Consider the following 14,684-nt stretch of genomic DNA (forward strand, 5'->3'; position numbering starts at 1 on the left):
GGGGGGTTTGTTTGTCTGTTGTGAAAAGTCATGGATTTTTTTTATTCCAGCAACAATGGCTAGGGCCTCTTTGCCAATCTGAGCATAGTTGCACTCGGCAGAGGACAATGTCTTTGAGTAAAATGCTATAGGAACCTGTGTTCCAATCCTTTCTATGTGACTTAAAGCTGCCCACACCCCATAGGGAGATACATCACATGCAAGACATACTGGTGTAGACTGTAGTGAGTTACAGTGGACTTTTCTGACAAAAGTGCTTTTCAGTCCTGGAAACTTTTTTCATGTAAATTAGTCCATTTCCATGGAGCTTTCTTATCTAGAAGCCTGTGGAGGGGCTCTGCTAGTGCGGCCTTATGAGGTAGAAATATGTGATAGAAGTTTAGGAGGCCCAAGAATGCTTGTAGCTCTCCTTTGGATCTGGGACTAGGAGCCATTTTAATAGCCTTCACTTTAGAATCAGCAGGGTGAATGCCGTTAGCATCAATTCAGAAACCCAGGAATTCTGTTGAAGGAACCCCAATACTATACTTGCTCTTTTTTAATTTGAGGCCTGCTTCACGAAGCCTCTGCAAAACAGCTCTGAGCCTACTGGCTAACACTTCTGGGGATTCCCCAGCAATAAGAACATAATCAAAATAAGGGCAGACACCCTGAATACCCTTAAGTGTACTTTCCATGATTCCCTGGAAACTGCCAGGTGCAACACTGACTCCAAACTGTAAGCATTTAACTTTGAATGCCATCCTATGAGTCACGATCGTCTGAGCCGCAGCTGTGGCCTCATCAACCGGCAATTGCTGATAGGCCTGTGCTAAATCAAGTTTAGCAAAAATAGTACCCCCTTGCAAGGAGGCTAAAATGTGGTTGACTGCTGGGACCGGGTAAGCGTGCTGCTTGAGGGCTTTATTTAGTGTGCATTTATAGTCAGCGCAAATGCGAATTTCCCCATTGGCTTTAAGTGGAGTGACTATAGGAGTTTCCCACTCCCCACCATCAACAGGCTGTAAAACGCCCTGTTCTACAAGCTTATCAATTTCTGAATCAATTTTATGTTTTAAGACAAAGGGGACCCTGTGAGGCTTAACCCTGATTGGAACTATGTTGGGATCTAGCTTAAATGAGATAGGTGGGCCTGTGTATGTTCCTAGGGCTGAATCAAAAACATCTGCATAGTCCTCGTATACTGATGTGAGGTCTACAGTTTGTGTCTGGTTGATACCAGTAATCTGAATACCTAAGGCATCAAACTAGCCTAGGGATAGCCAATAGTAGCACTGGAGACTTGTACTCTGGGTTGCTGGTGAGCCGTTAGCTGCTCCAGCAACCCACGTGGTATTACTAATGAGCCCAGTACATAACACACTAAAGTCTGAAACTCTGAAAAGCATTCGGAAGCTATGACTGGTACAGAATGCAGCTGCACAGACATTCTCTTGGGTGGCACATGTAGTGCTGCTATTGTGTGAGCTCCATGTCCAATTCAAGTGTTGCTTATCACTTTAAAGCCCGTTATGGCACGGGTCCAGGGTATCTGAGGAGCTGTCTCTCCCCAATGGGACTGGCTAGTGTACGAAGAGGCTTACTTTGGATGCCTTCTGCCAAAGAATTTCAGCTGGCATGGTCCAAGAGATGAAAGTTTTCTGCTGTAGCTTCAGCTTTTTGGAATATTCTCCCACTGGAGGTGAGCTTGTATCCCATACTCCTGATCTTCTAAAGCAGACATGTCAAACTCGCGATGTCACGTGATGTTGCACAACATACAGTATTGGGACAGTTTTGCTGTTGCCGGTAATGGGGTGGGCCTGGGTTCTGTGTGATGCGTCCGGCCTGTAGGCTGGTAGTTTGACACCCCTGTTCTAAAGAATCTTGAAACCTGGCTCTGGCAGCTGGCCTAGTGACCCAATAAGTGGGTGCTGCTAACAGGGTACAGAGAAGATTCCCACTCTTATGTTGCCCCTCTTCTTGATTTTTAGTTTTTATTTAACCTTAATTTTTAATTGTTTTATCTTTTTATTATGCTTTAATCTCCCCAGGGTTGCTGTAGCAGTGAGATAGGTAACATATAAATTTAATAAATAAACACTGCCTAAACATATGATTGCCAATTTCTTGTTTAAATCAATCTTGAAAATGTAAAGCTAGTGGGTTAATTATAGGGATTTTTTTTTCTTCTTTTACCATTGCCAAGACTTATACTTACAAAGATGACTATATCTTTTCCTCCCGTTAGTCCCCATACTGGTACAAAAATTATTTCATTTTCAGTTTTACAGCAGTGCATTTGAGTGAACTCAATGGAAGCAAAATGAAAAAGGGAGCAACCCCCCCACACACAACAACCCTGGAGAACACTACAATGTTGGATTCGAATTTCATAGCATGAACTTGTGCGCTACATGGGAATGGTATAAAGATTGCCTGTCTCCAGCAGCTTGGCTTCCTGTATTTGAAGCCATGTTTAGAGAAATGACATGCTGTTCAGGAAATATGCAATCAGACAGCAAGCTTTTTTGTTGTTGTTGTTTTAATCACCCTGAAGAGTAAAAAAATAATAATAGAGAAATAACACTTCTTATTGTAGACAGGTCCCACTAAAAAATATGGCCAATGTGGTTTCTCCTCTTCCAAGTGCACACTTGAAATATGCTTAAAGAAGAAAGTATTGCTGCTGTGGGAGTTGCATCTTTATCGCTCAACCTCTCTTCTCTCTAAAAAAAATATTGCTGCTAAGCAACCACGAGTAGGACAAATGTTGGAGTCCCATAGCAAAGCTATCTTGTATTAAGCCACATTGGTGTCTCTTCTAGGGTTATTTTATATTGACTGGAATTGGCTCTCCAGAATTTCAGGACATTGTCATACCACGTTGTTCTCATTTCCCTAATTCTTCCAAGGCTTTCTTGAAGGTGACTTTTAACCATCATCCACTCTGCCAACCTCACAAAGGTGAGAACGTGCACAGATTGTTAGGGCTCCCTCCTGCTGTTAGGAACAAAATGCAGATAATATTCTATCTGAATTTGAGATACAGTATGCCCTGCTATAGCAAAACTCTGTCACGTCCCTACACACACACACACACACACAACCAAATCCACAGTGGGTTAAGAGGCTGAGCTTGTCGATCAGAAGGTCGGCAGTTTGGCGGGTCGAATCCAGAGTGCCGTGTAACAGAGTGAGCGCCTGTTACTCGTCCCAGCTTCTGCCAACCTAGCAGTTCGAAAGCACGTAAAAATGCAAGTAGAAAAATAGGGACCACTACGGTGGGAAGGTAACAGTGTTCCGTGCGCCTTTGGCGTCTAGTCATGCCAGCCACATGACCACGGAGACGTCCTCGGACAAGCGCTGGCTCTTCGGCTTTGAAACGGAGATGAGCACCGGCCCCTAGAATCGGAAACGACTAGCACGCATGTGTGGGGGAACCTTTACCTTTACCTTTATGCCCTGCTATAGCAAAACTCTGTCACGTCCACACACACACACACACACAACAAAATCCACTGCAAACATCTCCTTTCCCAAACTGAGATTCCCTCAGGCAATTAAGGAATGAATCTTTCTGAACCCAGCCTGGAGATGCCAGGGGTTAAACCTGCAGCCTTCTGCATGTAAAACAGGTGCTCAGGCATGAGCTTCAGGCAGAATGCCTGCATGGCTGGGAGAGATCTTGTGCACATTTTTGTGTGATAAAGAGTCCAAGGAAGAATAGGTTGGCTATAAGAGAAGAAGAAGAAGAAAGGGGGAAGCCCAGAGAAAGATCTATTATCTATTTCTACCTACCCTGACCTTGTCTCTGGGAGGAGAAAGGTACATTCATCAAAACTCTGGTAAGTGTTATAGTGGGAAGGTCTGTCAGGTTTGATTTTATTGTTGCTCAAGAAACTTAGAGAGAGAGAGAAGGAGGAGATAGAGAGAGAGAGAATTTCCTCCAGGGGAAAACTTTGAAAAGCAACAGAAGGACTACATTGATTGTGGACTGATTTTGAACTAGCACTGCCTCTGGAAAACCACCAAGTTCCCTAAGAGAAAAATGCCAAAATTCCGTTTGAGTGGAGTAGAGTAACGGAAAGAATGGGCTTGGCTGGTTGGTTAGTTGTTGTTTAATTTGAACCTACACATACCTTCAGGGCTTTTTTTGTCATAGAATGCTCAGAACGGAGTTCCGGCACCTTTTTTGGATGGAACCTTGTAGGGTAGGCAAGGTGGGTTGCATGACATGTGTGAGTTCCGGCACCTTTTTCTTTTACAAAAAAAGCACTGCATACCTTTTTCTGTAAACTCAGAATTGCCAATATTGCCAGCTGAAATGGTGAGTGCAGGAAAGCAGAGGTGTTATCTCTGCAAAAAAAAAAGTCTATGGAAAAAAAATCCCAGGAGGAAAGGAAGGAAGGAAGGAAAGAAAGGAAAAAATAAATAAATAAACCTCACTACGCAAGCTGTTATTAACTATATGAGATGCAAATATTGATGGACAGACAGTTGATAACTAGACTTACGTTCAAAGGTGTCATTTTGATTGAACCCAGCACTCTACAACTACCTGCAGTTAGGGTTCCTAAAATTCTATTGCAGAAACCTACCAAAAGATACATGACTTACCTCATTCAGGAAGTCTCTTCAAAACTGTTCCAGATTCATCTAAGGAAATTTTGGTAGTTTGTTAGACAATTGATCTTTCAAGAAAGGTTACGCTTTCCTATGCAAAGGCTGTAATCTGGACAAAAGACAACATCTGAACATGCTTTTTGCTGCCTATCTTACCACAAGGCAACTCTGGGGCAGCTTGCAAGGTTAAAAGCAGTAAAACTATAGAAATATGTACTGCCCACTTCCTCCCTCTCCTACACTGGAAATCTTTATTTCTGAGGCAAGGGTTTTAGGGGCCATTGGAAACCTTTATTTCCAGAGGTCCTAAAACTCCCTGCTTCAGTTTTCTTTCATCAAGCCTTCAGCCCTGGCTCAGTTTGACTGGCATCTATTTATTTATTATTTTTATTTAAACAACATATATGGATGTCTGTTGCACAAAAATGACTCTGGGAGACATACAAGAGCTTAAAACAAGCACTTTAACCACTAATGCTCAGTGTTACCATGTAACATAGTATCTGATGATATTCTGATGTAAATATGGGCTGATGAATTAAATAGCTATGTATCTGGCTCAGACATTGTACTGAAACAATCTGTTGTCAAACTGGAGACAGCTATCATACATAGTGGCAGAAGATTAGTCCTGAGACTGCATTCTTCAATATGTTTATTCATGACTTGCCTGAAAATATGGTCACAATACTACAAAGCTAATTCAGAACTACTCTAGAGGGATGGCTGAACTGAAATTTTACAGCAACAGATATAACATTAATTTAGTAAACAAAAATCAAGCACATAGGCATCATATGGAATAGCAGTAATGAATGAACCTTTATTATCAAAGTACAGTGATATTGGCTGAGCCTCCCTTCATGCCCCCCCCCACAACTCACAGTGACAACAAACCCACCATCTTGTTACATCATGTGAGCTAATTACACAACACACCGGCCTTGCAAGTCAATCATACATAGAGCTATTTCCTGTTCAGGAGCCTGACAGCCCATGGATAGAAGCTGTTGTTCAGCCTGTTGATACGGCTGGCTATACTTCTGCATCTCCTACCCGATGGTAGGAGAGTAAAAAGGTACCGACCAGGGTGTGAGTCGTCCCTGAGAATTTTCCTGACTCTTCCAAGGCAGCGGGCCCTGGCAATGTCATCCAGTGATGTCAGGAGACAGTCCACGATGTTTTGTGCTGTGCTCACCACCCTCTGTAATATCTTCCTATCCATGGCTGTCAGGCCAGCATACCAAACCACAATACAGTGCGAGAGGACGGTCTCTATTGTAGACCGGTAAAAGAAGATCATTAGTTGTTGTGTTGGGCCTTTCTGACCACCTGGGTTGTATTAACTTTCAAGGTAAGATCTTCACAGAGGTAGACTCCCAGGAATTTAAAAGAGGAGACTCTCTCCACACAGCTCCCCACCCCACCCCACCCCGATGTAAAGTGGGGCAGGTTCCTCTCTTTTCCTCCGAAAGTCTAGCACCATCTCTTTTGTCTTGCCAATGTTCAGGTGCAAGTTGTTCTCTAAACACCATAAGGATAGTTTTTGTACCTCCCCCCGTACGCTATTTCATCTCCACCTGTAATAAGACCCACTACAGTGGTATCATCTGCAAAATTAATGATCACGGTGGATAGGTCAGACGATACACAAGCGTATGTGTACAGTGAGTACAGGTAGGGGCTAAGCATGCAGCCCTGAGGCAAGCCCGTGCAAAGCTTCAGGGGGGTGGATGAAACAGACTCGAACCTCACTGTTTGTAGCCAGTCTCTCAGAAAGTCTTTAATCCAATCACAGATGTGGGGGGGGGGGAATTTAAGTCAGTCAGCTTTTCAATAAGGATGCTCGGCAGAATAGTGTAGCCAAGCTATAGTCTATAAAAAACATCCTGACATAACTTCCTGGTTTCTCCAGATGGCTTGTTACAGAATGTAAGGCAGTAGCTATGGCATCATCTGTTGACCTATTCCCCCTGTAGGCAAACTGAGTTTGTTGAAGTCCGGTGCAAGGCATGTCCTAAGATATTGGAGAACCAGTCTTTTGAAGCATTTCATCACTACAGACGTTAATGCAATAGGTCTGTAGTCATTTAGGCACTTGACTGCTGTTTTCTTCAGGAGTGGGACAGTGGTGGCTGCTTGAGATATTAGTATTTTGTGAAAAATAATCCAGGAATAGTAATTAATTGCAAAGTGAGTGTGAGTGAGGTACTTTTGAAAAAGGACAAATGTAATTTTATGCTGCTTCAGCAGAGGTATACTTCCAAAATCAAGGGAAGGAAATGTTTATTCTTCCTTGATTATACAGTATCCTACCTTGACACCTTTAGAAGAATCCAGAGAAACTGGGACAAGCTTAGAGAAGAGCAATGATGATGACTAGAAGCCAAAAATTAAGCCCTACAAAGAGTGGTTGAAGGATAGAGGTATCTTTGATTTTAGGAAGAGAGGACTCTTCACATGCATAAAAGACTGTTATATTGAAGAAGCTTGAGATTTGTTCTCTATTTCTGTCATTCTATTATTATTTTCATCCACTTTTGAATACTTCTGCTCTCCTCCACCTGGCACTTTCTCTGTTCTCCTGAAAGGTATCTGAAAGGTAATGCAAAAAGAATATGTACAGACTATTAGCAAGCTCCTTCTACACCCTAGGTGCAATTCATCAAGTTTAGGGCATGGAATAATAGGTTTCAATTTGAATCTGGAAAAGCTTCCTAACATCAAAAACAGGCAGTGGAACCAATTAGTCAAAGAATTTGTTGGGTCCCCTTTCATTTGCATGTGTTCAAGCCATCTCTGAGGCTCCTTTAATCTGGATTCCTGGATTGCATGGAGCAGGAAGTTGGACTACAATGGCCTAAATGGCTCTACACACACACACACACACACACACACACTGACACATACACAGTCCAACTTGGAATCCCAGATTATAAGAAAAACAGAATTGCAATCCTGCTAAGAAATCTTTGATATGTTTACTTGCTAGGTTCAAGTCCACCTTATTTTTAGGCATTCAGCACTCTATAACTTTTCTCCACAACAACTTCTTTGGCTGAAGTTGGATTATCAAAGTGGACAGGAACAATGAGAGGTTTTCACATTTGTTGGACTAAATAACCCTAAATGCACAGGTAAGGGTTAATTGCAGCAGTTAGTACCTTGTTATAAAATATGTATAAAATGAAGGGTCCCTTGATGCTTGTGAATTTTTGGAAGATTCCTTTAGCTTCATTATGTTTGTTGACCCTGTTACTGTTTCTTTTTTTTCTTTCATGATATGATCGTACAGAATGATGCACTTTCTTCTGTTTCTGTGGGAACACTGATAGTTTGGCAAATTGGCTCAAGAAGGTAGGGAGAAAGGCGAGTAATGAAGATAAAAGGTAAAGCTGAGACCAGTTAAAATAGCAGTCACAAAGTCGTCTAATATTTTCTATTCTTTACCACACTTTTTGCTGTACAGAATAGTTCATACCATGCAACAAGATTGCTTATGTTGTCATGTTGTCAATATGTTGTCTTGTATATTCAGTATTCCCTCCAAGTCTTGCTGTGCTGCCTCAAAGGAGGGAGAGCGTTCCTGGGAGCAAATGATGGTGGTGATTTATTCAACCTTATATGACACCTGGCTATCAGCTACTCTCAGTGGTTTACAACTGTTAACAACGTTTAGAAACAAATGACAGAAACAGCCTAAGAAGAGGACAAGAGGGGGAAAAAAACAATAGCCAAGAAAATAAACTCTGAAAGGAAGAAAGGGGCATAGATGCTGTCCAGAAGCCTTTAAGGGCCTTGGGATTATCCACCCCTATTTCTTGGGAAACCCTCATTCCAAAGAGTAGGAACTGCTACAGAGAAGGAGCACTATTTTACGGATGAGGAAAGAATGCCAGGACATGATTTTATTTATTTATTTTATTTTAATTTTATTTTATGAGCCAAGAGTATTTGCACACACTTTTTGCATGAAGGCCTGACGATCATCCCAGCTGCCCAGCTAAAGCAGGCAGGCAGGCCCCTGTGCTGGTCAGTACTGATAAAGGCAAATGGTGAAAGGCAGGAGATCATTTTAATGACAATGGCAAAATATTACTCAGTACATACCTCACCCACATACATGAGGCATATTGGACTTTTTGTTCTGCTGACCTGCAAAGTTGGCCAACAGATTATCCACATTTGGCTCTGTGGAAGGAAAGATTCAAAGTGGCTGCTGGGAGTTCCTCTTCCTTATAGTCTGCCATCCCCTGGGAGCTTCAGAGAGAAAAGAACCACACTTGCACTGCGGAGAGATAAAAAGAGAAATGATGGAGGCCCAGGGCTGATGGAAGCTGGTGAGCTGAAGGAAAAAGCCATTTTGTATGTGAAGAAGGTGAAAGTAAACATCAGCAGTGTGGTGAGCAACCAGACTCTGAAGCCAACACAGCTGAGTAGCTAAACCTAACAGCCTCACATGCCTTCCATGAAAGCAGTACAGCCACAGCAAGTAATTATTTTACTTCCCTCTGACAAACTAATATGGACTGAGAGCCAGAGAATCAACTCGGTAAAAGGGAGCAAATACCGAGTGCCGCGTAACAGAGTGAGCGCCTGTTACTCGTCCCAGCTTCTGCCAACCTAGCAGTTCGAAGGCACGTAAAAATGCAAGTAGAAAAATAGGGACCACTCCGGTGGGAAGGTAACAGTGTTCTGTGCGCCTTTGGCGTCTAGTCATGCCGGCCACATGACCACGGAGACGTCCTCGGACAAGCGCTGGCTCTTCGGCTTTGAAACAGAGATGAACACCGGCCCCTAGAGTCGGAAACGACTAGCACGCATGTGTGGGGGAACCTTTACCTTTACCTTTTACAGTAGGACCTACAGGTAGTCTTCGACTTATAACAGTTCATTTAGTGACCATTTGAAGTTACAACAGCACTGAAAAAAGTGAATTATGACCATTTTTCACACTTGTGACCATTTCAGCGTCCCCATGGACACGTGATCAAAACTGACAGCTGATTCATATATATGACTGTTGCAGTGTCCTGGGAGTCATATGACCAACGTTTGCAACGTTCTGACAAGCAGAGTCAATGGGGAAGCCAGATTCACTTCACAATTGTGTTACCAACTTCACAACTGCAGTGATTCACTTAACAACTATGGCAAGGAAGATCGTAAAATGGGGCAAAATTCACTTAACAATTGTCTTGCTTAGCAACATAAATGTTGGGCTCAGTTGTCATCGTAAATCAAAGACTACCCATAGTAAAGTATGGGGGCTGGAGGGTGTAGGAAATACAGGGTGAAGGTAAAGGAACATTAAGCCCTGGCTAAAATGAATATGGCAATGAAAGCTGGACCATAAGAAAGGCTGAGCGCCAAAGAATTGAGGCCTTTGAACTGTGGTGCTGGAGAAGACTCCTGCGAGTCCCTTGGACTGCAAGGTGTTCAAACCGGTCAGTTCTAGAGGAGATCAACCCTGACTGCTCTTTAGAAGGCCAGATCCTGAAGTTGAAACTCAAATACTTTGGCCACCTAATGAGAAGGAAGGACTCACTGGAGAAGAGCCTAATGCTGGGAAAGATTGAGGGCAAGAGACGGAGGGGACGACAGAGAATGAGGTGGCTGGATGGAGTCACTGAAGCAGTAGGTGTGAGCTTAAATTGACTCCAGAAGATGGTAGAGGACAGGAAGTTCTGGAGGAATGTTGTCCATAGGGTCGCGATGGGTCGGACACGACTTCGCAACTAACAACAACAAAAAAATGAATAGAATTCTCCACCCTTAAAGACAAGGACTAGAAGAAGAAGAAAAAACTGCTAATATTGCCCTGCTTGCTAAGAATATTGTGTAGATAAGAACACAAGGTAAAACAGACCATTGTTATCTTGTTAAGTAATATCACTTGTCATTTATAGCATTAAGTGCAAATACGCTGCATATATTTATTTATATATAATATATGTCTGCAGTGCTTTTTTTGTAAGAAAAAAGGTGCCGGAACTCACATCTTGTTAATCTTTTATTTATCTTTCTCACCACACGTCAGTTGTGTAATGAAACATAGCAGTCGTCGCCTACAGTAAGCACTCAGTGTGCATCCACACGACCAATCACAAGCCGAGCAGTGCCACAAGCCGAGCAGCCGGACGAAGTATGCATGCATTGGACTCGACACACAAGCAGCCAGCATGCACCATTTTAATGATTTTGCCGCCGACCTGCTACCCTTGACAGGGCAATACACGACCACATGGACCAAATATTAAATTTTCAAAAGTTGCTTTTTAGGGGTAGGGGGGGATGGGGTTTATGTTCAAAAATGTACTTTAAAACTTTTTAATAAAAAAACGAGTTACTTTTAAAACTTGGAAAATCTGTCAAAAAAAGGTGCCGGAACTCCGTTCCGGTGAGTTCTATGACAAAAAAAAGCACTGTCTGAGTGTGTAGTTTGTTTAATAAGATATATCTCTTATAAATACCAAAGGAAAACTGTTTAGCCTTAGGCACAAAGCCAGCTGGGTGACCTGTCCCCCTCTCTCAGGCCTGGGAAGAAGACAAGGGCAAACCATTACCTAAAAAAACCTTGCCAAGAAACCTGCAAGGACATTCCGAGTGGTTACCTGGAGTCCACACTGACTTTAAGGAACACAAAGAGATCAAAACAAACAAAGGAGTATAACCCTGCCCCAGGCTCAAAACCTCTCTCATATTGTTACTCCACACACATTCCCTCAGGCTCAAGATGGCTTAGTGGTTTCATCCAGACAGGAAGCCTTAGGTATGCTCTTTTTCTACATAGTGTCAAGTTGTAGCCAATTAGTGCCCCTTCCCTGCTGACAAGGTGTTTGGGTACCCTGCTGGGCTCCAAGGGGAAGACGGAACAGAAACAGTTGTTGCCTAAATACACAACTGTTCGTGTTGCCTCTCTGCATTTCACAATTCTTAGGAAGCAGCTGACTAGATCTTAATATCAAGAGAAGACCCACCCCAGGATTCAGGGGGGAGGGATATCAATTGTGTCATTTTCCTCTCCATAGCTAGGGAAGCATTGTGTCGCTCAGCACTCTCCATCCTGAGCTCAGGTCAACTGAGTCAAATTAAGCATTTGTAGGATTAGCGCCTTAAAGCACCTACAGACCAAAAGAGCTCTGGGCTTAGCCAAACATTAGAAAAATTGGTTGAAAATAGAAGCGTCAGTTTAAGCCTTTGTCAAGGTCAGAGAATAAGCAGCCCTTATTTCATCTCCCCATGAGAGTTCCTTACGCCCGATGCACACAAACCATACCGCTTAAGCATAATGCAAAAGAGATTACGTTAAATAGATTGCCATTTTATTTTTGTAATCACAATCTCGCTAGGAGAGATTCCCATTATGAATGCTGCAATGGTTATTGACGGTTAAAGAAAATTTAATAAAGAGCATAATCAAGCGAAATCAATCCAGTAGATAAATGTGTGTGTGTGTCTGTGGGTGTCTCTCTGTCTCTCTGTGGGTGTTTGCAGGCAAATTATTTTTGTGTATTTTCCTTGCTATTCAGAATTATAGGCTCATATTCCTGTGAGCTGATGATGAACAAAGTAAACAAATTCACTTCTAAATTAATATTTTTAGGATCATTGGTGAAAAGGGAACCGAAAATCCATCTGTCTAGTAATAGTATATATTAATACTATTGTCCCTGTTGCCTTCAGTCACCATAAAACATAGATATATAAACATGTATTTGCTGATATACATTATAGACCCTGGCTTCAAAAACAATTCTCTTTCCTTTTCTTACATTGAAGGGCAAATTCTTAAAATATTTTAGGCATAGAGAGAGAGAGAGAGAGAGAGTGAGTGAGTGAGTGAGAGAGAGAGTGAGTGAGTGAGAGAGAGAGAGAGAATGTGTTGCATATCACACTATCCACAAAGAATTGTTTAAAGAACTTTTTATTAAGTTTAATGCTCGGCTCCTGTTTTCCAATGTACGAAGCAGAAATATTTCATGGAACACTCAAGTAAAGTAGATTCTGGGTCTTTCACTTCTCTCCCAGTTCATTCGGAGTTCAATTTTATTGAAAATTAAAGATTTATAACAAACAAACAAAAAATTAATGTAAAATAGTAGGCTAACTTTTTAAAATATTTTCAACTACTCAGCTAATTTCATTTCTCAACATGCTCATAGTGGAAATATGAAAGTCCCTAGACTTGTACTTATTAAATATGATGTAGAATTTAATTCAGTTGAACCTCAAGTACCTGAACTTAATGAAGTCATATGTTTGATACATCTAGGATGATTTGCAGCAAAAAAATAATCCTTGAGGAAAAATACCAGATTCATTGCTTAGTTTTGCTTTCCCTTTATTGTTCCTACAACTTTAATGTAAAATATAGTTTGCCCTATATCAAGGTCCTATTGCACTCACTGGTTAGTTATTTAGAGGAGGCCTACATAATATTGAATTAACTTTTTTTTAAAAAAAATGTACGTCTAGATTCATTTTTTTCAATTCACGGCTTCATTAAACCACCTTCCTGCATGAAGAGGTGTGAAGCAGTTTCTCTGACTGCCAAGACTTTGACATTTTTGCAGGTGCCTCTGCTTTACTGGTCCTTTGTGGACAGCATAAAGTCGGAAATAAAAATCATGGATTTTGAGTCCTGAAAATCAGGAATAAAAACCAGCCAACTAGAAGAGTGATAGAGGAAGCTGTAACCTTGCTATGCCATTATCCCAGACTAAAAGAAAAGAGATCTAAAATTCAATTTGCTTTTAAGGGGAGGTTTCCCCCCCCCTTAAGTTAGGTCCCAATCCATACGTCTTCATGTGCAAATGATGTTCCTACCTATGTTAATGCATTACCACCCTCTTCGTCAATTGGAACAGGTGGGTAATGGTGTGACAGGGAAGGAGCATAGGCTATTGTGCGCAGAAGGAAGGAATTCAACCTCTTGAAGCAAGACACTTGTTAAGTGAGTTCTGCACCATTTTACAGCCTTTCTTGCCACTGTTATTAGGTGAATCACTGCAATTGTTAAGTTACTAACACAGTTGCTAAGTGAATCTGGCTTCCCCATTGATTTTGCTTATCAGAAAGTTGCAAAAGATGATCGCCTGAGTAAAATCCCTATAGTTAGATAGAGTAGCTCCAACTCGAATACTTTTAAGATGACCTTCCATCTCACAAAGACATTTGCACTCAATAAATTATTTGGTCTTTCCAAGTGATTCTGCTTTTATGTTTCCAGAAACTTGTACTGAATTAAGATTTTTTTTTATGTCTCCCTTTAGTGATTGCCATCAGAAATGCTTGGTCAGCCACAGATATCAATATTTATATGTAAACTAAGTTGGCACGGAGCTGCTGTAGAAATAATGATAGATAATATTTCAGTTTTGCACAGCTTAATACTTTTAATGAGATGGCAGAAACTCACAACTCCTAATCCTGCATTAGAAATACCTGTGGTTTGAAATGCCACATCAGTGAATCCTGGAAAGATTTATCAAGCTCATCCCTGAAACAGGCCAGGTTGGATGAAACAAACATGGTCTAGGTTCAGATGCCACTAATTATCCTCAGAATTTGTCTTTTGTTTTATCAGATTTGAGCTTGCTCTCCATAGCATATAAACCCCTGAAGAACCCATGACTGGGACAGCCAAAGAACAATTGGCTTGAACGGTTTCTCAGATAGTTCAGCTGCTACCCCATAAAGCCATTCACAGAGCTCTCTGCCATCTTAGGAAAAAGCATTTGACCAGATCTGGAAATCCGCTCTTCTTCAGAGATGAAGTGTCTTGCATTGGCCTCGTTGAACAACTACCCTTGTATCCAACAGTAGGTTTCCTTACATACTGTGACTACTGCAAAAGGAGAAGCAATTGGTTCCACTTTTAATGTGGTCTTTAAAGGCTATTTTTTTAACCTACTGTATGATCTATGCTGTAGGCATGCCTCTCTTATTTGTAAAAAGTGTTTTATAGCTATTTCAGTATCAAGAATTTCTAAGAGGTTGGTGGCTCCTTATTAATCATATATTTTGATACTTGATCAAGAAGACCAGGAGAAAGCTTGGGAAGTCGACTTCGTACT

This window comes from Vipera berus (assembly GCF_964194415.1).
Source record: "Vipera berus genome assembly, chromosome: 2".
Classification (NCBI taxonomy): Eukaryota; Metazoa; Chordata; class Lepidosauria; order Squamata; family Viperidae; genus Vipera; species Vipera berus.